General features: G+C 32.2%; 1 long non-coding RNA gene across 1 annotated transcript; it reads left to right on the top strand.

Annotated features, from left to right (window-relative positions):
* Nucleotides 1–1197: 1197 nt before the first annotated feature.
* LOC111083346 lies at nucleotides 1198–11255 on the top strand. Its single transcript, XR_002608986.1, has 2 exons — nucleotides 1198–1527; nucleotides 9633–11255. It is a non-coding gene; the product is annotated as an uncharacterized LOC111083346 (long non-coding RNA).
* Nucleotides 11256–14038: the final 2783 nt, after the last annotated feature.

The following is a 14038-nucleotide window of genomic DNA, read 5'->3' on the forward strand; positions in this document are numbered from 1 at the left end:
TGGTGTGCCTAACCTAACTTCACTACTGTTTGTACCAGGAAATGGGGGCTGTATTTATTTACTTTCACAGCAACGAGTGCATGCTAACAGTCACATGCTATCAACAACCACTTGATATTATTGCCAGAACTAACTGCCTTTTATCCTCTCTGAGTATATACATGCACATTGATTGGTTGAATTGAGAGAAAAAAAGAAAAGCAAAATGGCTCAAAATTAGTAACTGTTGTGCTTTATTAGTAACGTGTTGTACAATTGTTGTGCTTTATTGGTAACGTGTTGTGCAACTGTTGTGGTTTATTAGTAAAATGTTGTACAACTGTTGTGCTTTATTAGTAATGTGTTGTACAACTGTTGTGCTTTATCAGTAACATGGTGTGCAACTGTTGTGCTTTATTAGTAATGTATCGTGCAACTGTTGTGCTTTATCAGTAATGTGGTGTGCAACTGTTGTGCTTTATCAGTAACGTGGTGTGCAACTGTTGTGCTTTATCAGTAACGTGGTGTGCAACTGTTGTGCTTTATTAGTAACGTGTTGTACAACTATTATGCTTTATCAGTAACATAGTGTGCAACTTTTGTGCTTTATTAGTAATGTGTCGTGCAACTGTTGTGCTTTATCAGTAACGTGGCGTGTAACTGTTGTGCTTTATCAGTAACATGGTGTGCAACTGTTGTGCTTTATTAGTAACGTGGTGTGCAACTGTTGTGCTTTATTAGTAACGTGGTGTGCAACTGTTGTGCTTTATTAGTAACGTGGTGTGCAACTGTTGTGCTTTATTAGTAACATGGTGTGCAACTGTTGTGCTTCATTCCTGAAAAAATGTGTTGAATCTGCCATTAAAATCCTAAAAAAAAAGTATGTTTTTGAACTCAAAGAACAAGAAAATAGTTCTGGACTTCCAAGAGTCTAGAACTGTTCTAGATTCAAGTTCTATTTAACACATCTCTACAGATGTATAAAATATGAAAAAGTTGCCATGTTTAGTTGCCATGGTGACCCAGGATTTGTTGAGGCCTGTTTGAGTGTAATGCCATACTGAGGAAAGTATGGGTAAGAGTATTTGAATTATTGAGATGAAACTATAATTTCTCACTAATGTTAATTATTGTTTATATGTTAATAATGCAACTTATACTTTGATTTTTGTTTTTTACTATGTTTACATTGTGTAATTAAGTGATTTTGTGATGTAGGAGAATCAAAAGGCTGTGGTTCAGACGAAAAGAAACGACTGCCTGTTCACATGAGACTAGGACTACCAATTAAGCCTTCTTTGCTCACAGGATGTTCCTCGCGATCTGACAATGAACAGTTAAAGTGTTCAGAAAACAAGTCAAAGAAAAAAGATAAAGTGGAACGTACAGAGAGTAGAATGAATTGGCATAGAAAAAATGATAAACAATATTCATTGAATAACCCACAGAAGAGATTACCTGTCCATCAACGTCTCAGCCAGAAGAAACCTTCAGAGACCATTGATAGAAAGAGATCCAGACATTGATGAAAACTGAACAAGATGTCAGGTAAAAATGGTAACATTATTTATAGATTGGAAATATTTTTCACTTTAGGTAGAAAAAAGATATATTTGTACTTTTGTGCAAGTATGTACTCTATTGTGTAATTTTTGTTAATGTATATTTACTTATTATGTATTGTGTAAATAAAATGTGAATATGTATAGTGTTAAAAGTTTTCCAAATGGATTCTAAAGTTGAATCTAATGTTTTTGATGAAAATGATACCTTGTGTTTCATTGTACATAAAACTGAGCTATCTGGTTTTTACAAACGTATAACACAGAAGTGAGGAACTAGTCTTTCAAACTTTGTATTTGATTTTGTTGATAATGTTAAGAATATACCGTTATGGAAACTAAGTAGACATTTTTTATAAATACACACACACACATATATTTACACATCTATAAAGACTATACTACTGCTTGTTTTTTTTCAACTATTATTTAGTTTTGTTGTTTGTAGTTTCTATCAAAGTGTGTACCAAATTGCTTCTTAGTTTATTTCTTAGCCATAATTTGAAGTAGGTGATACAAGCATACAGAAAGTTTATGTAACTGGTTTGAAGTAGGTGATACAAGCATATGGAAAGTTTATGTAACTGGTTTGAAGTAGGTGATACAAGCATACGGAAAGTTTATGTAACTGGTTTGAAGTAGGTGATACAAGCATATGGAAAGTTTATGTAACTGGTTTGAAGTAGGTGATACAAGCATATGGAAAGTTTATGTAACTCGTTTGAAGTAGGTGATACAAGCATATGGAAAGTTTATGTAACTCGTTTGAAGTAGGTGATACAAGCATATGGAAAGTTTATGTATCAGTCTTGGTATATTACACAGGAATTTCTGGCATGAGAACACCATGTATTGTGATGTCTTAATATGTGGCACAAGAAGTTTACCCAAAGTTATATATATGATATATTATGTGTAGTTGAGAAAATATGTGCAATAACATTAGAATATTTATATATGGGGATTGTAGTAAAAAATAATCTTTACAAAGGAGAGAGAACAAAGAAAAGATTACTTTATCTAGTCATTAGTTCATAACAATCCTAATTAACTTCTGTAAAGCATGCTATTTACAAGTGTGTGTGTGATAAATATGACTAAATGACCACCAAGAAACAATAGCATGAAAGTATCACAACAGAAAGATGCTGACTGCACAAATACATAACATTGTAGGTCTCTTCAGTTATATAATTGATTCAGTAAAACCTCGTGATATTTCTTTGTGCTCTAAATATAAACACAAATTTCAGTGAGTAATTACAAGAAGTAGACATATTCATCTGTTTGTTTTTATATCCATAAAATTTCAGTCTAAAGGAATGGAATCCATCCCACAGAATATCTCCATTCAATAACTGTTTTAAGTTTTGGTTTTGTGTGATTTTAATTGAAATCATTTAAACCTTTTCGTACTACAGTTTGTAGGACAAATGTTAAACAGCCTTATGAAGATATTTTTCACTCTAGAGATCCTGGATAAAAAGCCACTGGGGCTTATTCAGATGATGGTGTTTTTTATTTGAAGATGTTTATAATGATTTAAATGAAATTTGTATTTGTTGTGATGATTACTTTGTTGGATTTTTTTTATAAAAATTAAAATGAATTTTTTTGTCTGCAAATTAATTTTCACACAGAAAAATTGCAGTGTAGGCTTAGTATGGAGAGGAAGAATGTTATCAGTAACCAAATATTATTCAGTAAGAATAATGCAACTTGTTAATTATATCTTTAATACATCTAATTATACTTTCCTATGCATGTGTTAGAAAAATAATGATTTGTTCGAGTAAACTTGGCTTGTATGTAAATTATTAAAAACTTGATCTCTACATTTTAAAACTAGAAATTTTGTTATGTTTAGAAATTACAGAAGTATTCCTCTGATTTAAGCATGCACTTTAAGAGAGATTATAAATTATTGGGATAAATAACTTTGATCACTGATGCTTTATCTTCCTAGAGTTAGGCTTACCACTGATGAGAATGAATAGCACATAGTTCTACAAGTCTTTGTATGAATCTACATTGATATCAATGAAAAGTTCTTATAATTACATTGTTTAAGAAAACCAACCTTTTACATGATATCTATCTATATATATTAAACAAATTAACAGGCTTTGTACAGGAAGTCTAGTATTACCAAAAACCTGAGAAGTAATTTTATTTAGTTTTTTATATTTATGTTTTGTTTTTCATTTTATATAATGTCAGATATACTAAATTCATCATGCTCTGCACTTGTGGTCAAACTCTACTAGTCAGATAGATAAAAGTAATCAAAGAGTTGGCAGTGGGTGTTGTTGACGTCAATATTAGAGATGGCTAGTGTGTTTCTCACAAACAAGATATCTCAGTAATTGTTTCTACATTGTACTGTAGAATTCCACAAACAATATGTGGTACAATATAGTCAAGAGTTCTTAGAATAGAAGTATACAGTGGTGTTTAATTTAATTCCAGTTTTTTAAATCTTGTAAAAACAACAACAAAATGTAAAAAGAAATTCTGTGTAAACCTATATGCGTGCAGTAAGCACAATCTGTATAATTTCAGACTGGTAAGGCATGTGGGAGACGCTTGTTAAGTCATAAAATAATTGTTGATACTCTGAAGATGATTATTACATGTTAATATGCTTTAATGAACCATCAGCATATTTGTTTCTTGATTGGGTGAATTTCACTAGATTAAGTTTGAATCTTACATCACTGAATGGAACAAACAAATTCCATAATGCAATAGTTTAATGAGGTTGGATTCAAAGTTTAATAATAAAAGACCTTGTCTGTGGCTACAAACCTTTCTTTAATGGGACAAGCTATAATGGAACACACAGCAAAGTTAAAACAAATAAAATCTTCATACACCTACCTGCCAGTTTTAAAATGTTTCTTACTCTTGGCTAATACTTTGAGAGGTTTAACAACACGTTAATACCCAACAAAGACAAAGGTAATTCTGATTTACAACACAAAATGTTAAAGTGCACACACCATTGTTGACCAAGTATAGCAAACAACATTCATAGAGAAGTAACCCTTCGAAACGGGCTTGCTTCCCCCAGGGGAGGGAGGTCAGATACAGGGCCAAAGTGATAGGAGTTCCTAACTGTTAAAGTATACAAGCTTTACTTGAGTAAAAGGATTATTACGACCTTTCAATAATTATATTACCTGGATATGTATTATAAATTAAGGAAGGGTGAGTCACTACATGCACGGTGAAAACAATAACCACCCTATCTCCTTAAACAGTTTCAAACCTAAGGATCGTCTAAAAACAATCTTTTAATCAAAGAATCCTAAAAAATTACCCAGATTCTTTTCAGCTATCTTTATTTCAATGTAACTTTTATTCTGGTTATATGTACATCTGATTGTCATAAATTACAGATCGTAACATATATTTATGTTGTGTAAATTGTTATTCCTGAATTTCATATTTTGATTTGTTTCATTATAACTTGTGATGAAAAAAAGAGTTTATTGCTATAGCCATGATGTTTTTGTTTCTTGTTCAATATGCCACTGCAGAGGTTATAGTTTAAACTTTGCTGTTATTGGTAGTTAAAAATACATATATGTTTGATCCTTTAGTTTCAAGCAATACTGCTTATTTATTCCTTTGGCAGTGGAAAGTTTAATTTTTTATGTACTTACATGTTCAGGCTCACTATGAAGTAATTTGTAATTGTAAGAGCCTAGAAAAGGATGTCCAATCTAACTGCACAAATCACAGAAGCTCCACCAGGAGTTAATGTCATTTTAAATTAAACTGCAAGTTTCATAGTTCATCAACTTGAGGAAACGTCCCATTTTTTTTGTTCACATGGAATACGTTCCAACATGATTACAGGTTTCATAGTTCATCAACTGGATGAAACCTCCCGTACTTTTTGTTCACATGGAATATGTTCCAACAAGACTGATTAGAAAGCAACATACAGTTTTTAATGATAGTTTCCACTACGTATACTTGTTTAATTGTGTCAGGTTATACTGAGTCGTGATTGTCATCATAATAAAATTCAATAAATACTCTAAAACAATATTCATTTTGTGCAGGTAAAGAATCAAATATAGAACTGTGTAGTGATCAAAAGATGCTTGAATAAGAAATAGTTTTCATGGGAGATGAGACCACAAATGTTTGACTATGTTCAAGAAAAAATATAATTAAGATGGTGCATTGTGGGAGTAAATAATGCTCTAACAATTGTACCTCTTTGTTTATTTTAATAGAAATATAAATGATTAATAATTGATTATATGTTTACTTACTATACTTATGCTAGACTCTGGTGATATTCATGATTTTTGTCCAGTGTATTTTATCACTAGATGTGTGTTAGTATTTTGGGCTGAAAAATCGATTGGTGCTACCAGTTATTCATTTCATCTCAATACTGCCCTCTGGAGGTTAAAAATCTTTAAATCGTGTATATATTTCTGTTACAACATTGATAAATGCACAATGAAATAAGTATCAACATTATAGCTGAGGTTATTAGTAATAAGTCTGTTAGTGACCTTAAATTTATGATTTCAGCTGATGTGATGATTCTACTACCTTCTAAAACAACCATACATTTGTTGATCTCATTATTAGAATATGATAAACTACACTGGTGTCATAAGATTTTTAATTTGAGCTTCCCTATCATTTTACCATCCTCAGAGGTTGTAACAACCTAAAAAGATTGTCCCATCTTCTTCCATATTCTTCAGTCTGATAGTGTATGCATGTAAATATTTTTGTAGATTAGAATTATTCTGGGAACAAGTTCAAGACAGACATTATTATTCCATCATTCCCAGTGTAGGATCTAAACTGTTGGCTCTAGTTGTAGGATCAAAACTGTTGGTTCTAGTTGTAGGATCTAAACTGTTGGCTCTTGTTGTAAGATCAAAACTGTTGGTTCTAGTTGTAGGATCTAAACTGTTGGTTCTTGTTGTAGGATCAAAACTTTTGGTTCTAGTTGTAGGATCTAAACTGTTGGCTCTTGTTGTAAGATCAAAACTGTTGGTTCTAGTTGTAGGATCTAAACTGTTGGCTCTTGTTGTAAGATCAAAACTGTTGGTTCTAGTTGTAGGATCTAAACTGTTGGCTCTTGTTGTAAGATCAAAACTGTTGGTTCTAGTTGTAGGATCTAAACTGTTGGCTCTTGTTGTAGGATCAAAACTGTTGGTTCTAGTTGTAGGATCTAAACTGTTGGCTCTAGTTGTAGAATCTAAACTGTTGGTTCTAGTTGTAGGATCTAAACTGTTGGCTTTAGTTGTAGGATCAAACTGTTGACTAGTTGTGGGATCTAAACTGTTGACTCTAGTTGTGGGATCTAAACTGTTGACTCTAGTTGTAGGATCAAAACTGTTGGCTCTAGTTGTAGGATCTAAACTGTTGGTTCTAGTTGTGGGATCAGAACTGTTGGCTCTAGTTGTAGGATCGAAACTGTTGGCTCTAGTTGTAGGATCTACACTGTTGACTCTAGTTGTAGGATCTAAACTGTTGGTTCTAGTTGTAGGATCTAAACTATTGGCTCTTGTTGTAGGATCAAACTGTTGGTTCTAGTTGTAGGATCTAAACTGTTGGCTCTAGTTGTAGGATCTAAACTGTTGGCTCTAGTTGTGGGATCAGAACTGTTGGCTCTAGTTGTAGGATCGAAACTGTTGGCTCTAGTTGTGGATCTAAACTGTTGGCTCTAGTTGTAGGATCAAAACTGTTGGCTCTAGTTGTAGGATCGAAACTGTTGGCTCTAGTTGTGGGATCTAAACTGTTGGCTCTAGTTGTAGGATCAAAACTGTTGGCTCTAGTTGTGGGATCGAAACTGTTGGCTCTAGTTGTAGGATCTAAACTGTTGGCTCTTGTTGTAGGATCAAAACTGTTGGCTCTAGTTGTAGGATCGAAACTGTTGGCTCTTGTTGTAGGATCTAAACTGTTGTCCTCTGGTACTCTATAAATATCTTACTTTCCTGATTTTCCTGTTTCCATCTCTTCTTTTGTCATTCTTTTTCACCCTCGCCGTGTCCATACTGGGATCATGACACATCTTCTGTTTTCCTTGGACATTATCCTCAAGAAAGCGATAATCCTCTGCAAACATTTTGATATTGTGAAGTTTTTGAAGCTTTACTGCACCTTTCTCATCCAAAACACAGTTTATTGAAGTTTCAATGATTCTGATCGTTCTTATAGGCTTTTCTCCTTCGTCACTTGTTATCAGCCATAGATTTTTAGTGTATACATTCAGTTGAATGTATCTATCATTCAACTCTGTATCAGTTTTGTATATGATGTTTTTTTGGGGGAAAACCCCTAATTGCTCATCATCACCATGTTAATAGATGTTAACTGTCCCATAACTATGACAATGAATGATTCTTCTTAACACGTAAGACTTTCTTTTCAACTAGTTTGTTTTAACAGAATATTTTGTCATTCAGGTCCCAAAGTGGTTCCTCTTAACTTTAACAAGTGGATCTCATTGACTACATGAGTATTAAACAACTAAATGGGTGACTGTATAAACCATTTTCATATAGCCTGTATTTTTTCCCTTTACACCATGATTAAAGAGTTACATATGTTTACACAGAACTACAGACTAACATACATCTGAAATAGTTAAGGAAATCAGATACCTATATCTTTCTCTTTATTTGTTTGGTAATTGGCCTTATATTTAAATATGGTTTCAGAAAGATGTAGATTATACAACTTACTGTGGTATCCTGTGTTTTACAGATCTTGTTAGTGAGTGTAATATATTTTTCTATGGTCAGAGAAGTTTTTAAAACTTTGGATTTATAGAGGAACATATTATTGACCTTACTGTGATGGATGAGTAAAATACATGTTTGTGTTCATTTCCATATTTTGTGGTTTTACAGAGGTACAAGTTATTCTAATGTAGTGGATGAGTAAAAAACATTTTACTGCAATCAGTGAATTTTTAATGTGTGGTTTTACAGAAGTACAAATTATTCTAATATAGTGGATGAGTAAAAAACATTTTACTGCAATCAGTGAATTTTTAATGTGTGGTTTTTACAGAAGTATAAGTTATTCTAATATAGTGGATGAGTAAAAAACATTTTACTGCAATCAGTGAATTTTTAATGTGTGGTTTACAGAAGTACAAATTATTCTAATATAGTGGATGAGTAAAAAACATTTTACTGCAATCAGTGAAATTTTTAATGTGTGGTTTACAGAAGTACAAATTATTCTAATGTAGTGGATGAGTAAAAAAACATTTTACTACAATCAGTGAAATTTTTAATGTGTGGTTTACAGAAGTACAAATTATTCTAATGTAGTGGATGAGTAAAAAACATTTTACTGTACTCAATGATTTTCTATGTTTTGATGTTTTTATTATGCTGTGGTCAGGGCAATTTTTTAAGTTTGGTGTTTTAAAGTTACAAATTATACACACTATAGAAAATGAATTTACTTATTTTTGTAACATTTACATAGTAAAATACATTTTGCTGTGAGAAATATATATTTTTATAGTTTTACAATGTAAAATACTTTTTGCTGTGGTCAAACTTCCATGTTTGTTTGGCTGTGACTAGTTCTTTTGTACAATTTTATTGGACAAATGTGAATGTACAAAGTTACACTGTATATTTTATATGAGTGTTCCTTGGGGTGACATATATGATTAGAATTTTGAATTTCAAAACGTATGTTGTGCTAATAGTCCAGCATTCCTAACAAGGAATAGATCTCATTTCCCTGCACTATGTTGTTATAACTTATTGCTTCCACACCATTATATAAAGTTGTATGTATCTTATTGTGAGTAGCTGATGGTTTCAAAGTGTTAGTACCAGGATGTTAGAAGTGTCAGAACATGTGGTTGATAATTTATAGGTAGTGGTTGGATGATGTTATTAATTAGTAAAGCAGTATTATCTGAACTGAGTAATATTTTAAATCTTTTTATAAATTGGATTTATATGTATATACATATTTAGTTTTGAATATGAAATTAATTTTTTGTGTGTACATTTTTGTTATTACATTTACTGGTTTGTGATAAAAAAAATAAAATAAAAGTTGGAAAATTATCCAAAGGAAGACGGTGTCGAGAGAAAGCAGCGGTGGACAGTTCAGAAAGAAGAGAGACATGAGCTTGGTATATTCTGTGAAGATGTACGAAGAAGGCTTAGTTTAGTTAAATAAATAATGTTTAACTACATGTATTCTATTAATTCTTGTACAGTTTCTTTGTTATTGTAACAAGTTTTATCATTTTCATAAATCTTTGACAAGATATTTCTTTATATTAATGGATAATGAATTAAGTAAAGCTCACAATATAAGCATATAGTGTTTTGTAATACTTTATACAAAACGTATTTCCTGTTTACTATATAAATTCTAAAAGAACTGGTACAGTCTGTCTGTTTAATATCTAACAGACAACTGCCATGTAAAGAGTAAGGGAATAATACAACAAACTATAAAATAATTATTATCTAACAGACAACTGCCATGTAAGAGGGAGGGAATAATACAACAAACTATAAAATAATTATTATCTAACAGACAACTGCCATGTAAGAGGGAGGGAATAATACAACAAACTATAAAATAATTATTATCTAACAGACAACTATCATGCAAGAGTAAGGGAATAATACAACAAACTATAAAATAATTATTATCTAACAGACAACTACCATGTAAAGAGTAAGGGAATAATACAACAAACTATAAAATAATTATTATCTAACAGACAACTATCATGCAAGAGTAAGGGAATAATACAACAAACTATAAAATAATTATTACTTGTTCTACTCAAGAAGGTAGGCTTCTATTACCACAATTGAAAAGAAAAGATCACAGAATACTACAAAGAATATTTTGTTACTTACACTCATTATGAAATATCACCCTAAGGAAGGTATGTGCCAGAAAAAAACACGTGTTTTTGTTGTTGTTTTTTATTCTACGCCAAGAAATTTTCCTTTTTTTTTCCATTAAATAATATTGTTAAATTGAAAAACAATCATGGTTTTAAAATGATAATTTTTAACAGTTCTGTGTTATTCTCTACAGGGACATATTTGTATATTAAACGAAACAGTAGATAGTTCTCTAAATATTAATAGTTGTTTCATAACTTGTTTATCATCATATTTCTCCTGTAGATATTGTTAATGCTGGGAAGCTTTCTTTGTCTTACTTCAAGAAAACATTTAATAAATTGTGCTGATAGTTACCATCTTGGGTTTTGTCACATTGTGTTCTGGTTTTACAGCTTAAGTTATTACAGGATTGTAATAGTCGGGAGATAATTTAAAGAATCCTGAAAAATGTTAGCTAAATCGCTAATAAATTACTGGAAAAAAATATATAATGGATTTAATACAGAAACTATGTTCTCTTTGTTACTTTGTTATTTAATTTAGAAATAATATTTGTCACTTGTATGAGATTAAAACTAAAATTAGGTCATCTCAACAAATATGGACAAACTAAAGAGAGCGACAGACTGTGACAGTGAATAATTTTAAATTGATTCCTGTAGATCATTTGAAGAGACCGTGAATTATATGCGTGTTGGTTAAACGAATTACCCAACTTTATATTTGAAAATCATTGTCATATATGTCATCGTGATTTAAGCAAATTACAGTTTGTATGCACATTTGTGTAATGTAGAAGTTAAATAAATCGTTCAATCTTCCATTTCTTTTCTCCTTTTCTTGATTGTGAAGTTTATTTACGGGTAGCAACAGTTGACCCATCGTGACCTTTCTGGTAACTTCCGTATCCTGTCTACAGGCTGTTGCTACCCGTGAAGAAACTTCGTCACAAACACGTACCCCAATCGATCGTTGTCTTAGTTTATAACCTATAGGAACACGTAATTACCAACTGAACATTTCACACTGTGCATTGCGCATGCGTGAAGTAACGCGTTTTCCGTGTCTTTCTTATTGTAGGTCAGGGTTCATAAACCGCTACATCCAGCCCGCAAGGAAAAGCCGAGTGACCTTCTAATAGTTAATAAAAAAATATTAAAAATGGGGGGAGGGTAACATTACAAATCATTTTGTGATTAGGACGTGTAAAATCTTTAAATAATTATTGTATCTATAGGCATGACCAATACAACAAGTACTGACGGTTCGAAATGTACTGTGGGTATTTAAAAATAATGATCCTCCATTAAACGTTATACTGTTTTCTTAGTAGACAACTAACTATTCAGACAGTGATATTTGCTCCATATACTGACATTATATAATATTTAATACGTTAGTTTAAAATGTACAGGTTAAAATGTTGGTGGATCCACTTACTCCCAATCTTCTTACAATCTAGCTTCCGCTTAAAGAATACTTGAAAAACACTGCTGTAGAAATAAAGTGGGTGTTGGGTACACAATGATGTTTTACTAGAGGGCAGAATGAACACTATTAAACATCCACCACTATTTAATCATGGCATCTTACTAAACTTTGTAGTTAGCTGTAAAACATCTTCAGACGGTTTGTCCACCAACTAAAATCTTATAACACCATAAAGTATTTAATCAGATGGCGGAGAGCCCGGCATGGCCAGGTGGTTAGGGTGCTCGACTCGAAATCTGCAGGTCGCGGATTCGAATCCCCGTCACACCAAACATGCTCGCCCTTTCAGCCGTGGGGGCGTTATAACGTGACGGTCAATCTCACTATTCGTTGGTAAAAGAGTAGCCCAAGAGTTGGCGGTGGGTGGTGATGACTAGCTGCCTTCCCTCTAGTCTTACACTGCTAAATTAGGGACGGCTAGCGCAGATAGCCCTCGTGTAGCTTTGCGCGAAATTCAAAACAAACAGATGGCGGATTCTTTAGTCAATATGTACGAATTTATTGTAAACATTTGAGTTATCTTAGCACCCATATAACTATGACGTGGTGGGTGTCCTGCTTTGCTAGTTAGGGAGTTTAATCTTTGCAAACCATATTTGGTGAACGTGTAATTTCTGATTTATTGTTCAAACGATTTGAGCATCCATAAACTCAAGTTAAACTCCATGTTTTCCTTTTACCATGGTATAGCTTAGAACATTCTCATTCAGACAAGGCATCAAAAATACTTAAGCTCTAATTTGATGTTAATCTAAAATGTAAACGTGTGTGTTGGGAGAAGGTTTTTCTCAGCTAGAATGAGATTAAATACAAAAAAAAAAGATTCTTGAAAATTATAAATTGTACATTTAATTATTCTTTGTGATAATTTTGTCGCTTCTTGGAAAACATTAACGAATGATAAAAAGGTTAAATGCAAGTCGACAAATACCAAATCCACCTTGATGTTGGGTTGTTTGAAACGGAATAACGAGAAGATGGAACTATCAGCCTCATTTGTGGATGACTCCAGTATTTCTGTAGTGTTAGTTGATTGCTGTCGATATGGACGAAAGGGTTTTTCGGTGTTTTTTAAAGTTATTTTCTACATTCGATAACCAATGAATACTGAACGTGGGTTGTGTTAGGCCAACTAATATATACAATGACATTTCATTACTTAACCTAACATTAAGCATATAGGTACTGGACAAGAAGAATGATTAATACAACCTGCAAAAGTTTTTATTGTAAAAAGATATTACGTAGTACAATAAATACCAAACAATAAACTCGTCGCTGATCATAAAATAGAAAACAAAGTAAGGCACTGATGCTGTTGAATATACAATACTGTTCAGTTTAAAAGTTATTTAGTTTCGTAACGAGTTAAAAGTTAATTATTTTAGAAGCGAAAGTTATGACAAATTTTGTTACGTAACTGTACAAGTCGTACTTAGTGTATGCAGTTTAATTGTTGTACTTGGCTTTTTTAATATATTTGACGTCATCTTACTCGACGTTTTTCTTGTTATATGAATGTTGTTTTCACTAGAGGGCTAGATATTTCTATTATTGCCTGTTATAAATACTGCAGATGCAGAGTACAAAAAAAGAAGTTAAAAAGTAAGTTAGTGAAAATGATTGTCAGTTTAATAGTAATGGGCAATATCTAAAGCGAGTTTCACAGTGTTATTGTAACAATAGAGATATAGAAGAATAATCTGTCTTGTCTAAAGTAATTGAACCTGCTTGTGTGGACTTTTACGAAAAGGAGACAGTTATCTAAAGCTTTAGATATAACTGTGATAACCACTAGTGTAACGAATACGTGCGTTCGACTTGTTTTGAATATATTATTTTAAAACAAGTGGATTATGTGCTGTACGTTTATTGTTGAAATTTATCGCCAACATGTCACAGACACCTACTGTAAAGAATTCGGCCCATATAAAATTGACATACGCCAAACTAGTGGCGAGCAGGGACAAAAGCAAGTCATGTTTTTAGTTGGTCTTAAATAAATCAGCCCACCTGAGGTTCAAATAAAACATGACAAACAGTTGATCACTGATCTATCACCAATTTCTTTGTTATCGTAAATGAAAAGTATGTTAGTTACTAGGCTGATGTACA

Source organism: Limulus polyphemus, unplaced genomic scaffold (assembly GCF_000517525.1).
Source record: "Limulus polyphemus unplaced genomic scaffold, Limulus_polyphemus-2.1.2 Scaffold9183, whole genome shotgun sequence".
NCBI lineage: Eukaryota > Metazoa > Arthropoda > Merostomata > Xiphosura > Limulidae > Limulus > Limulus polyphemus.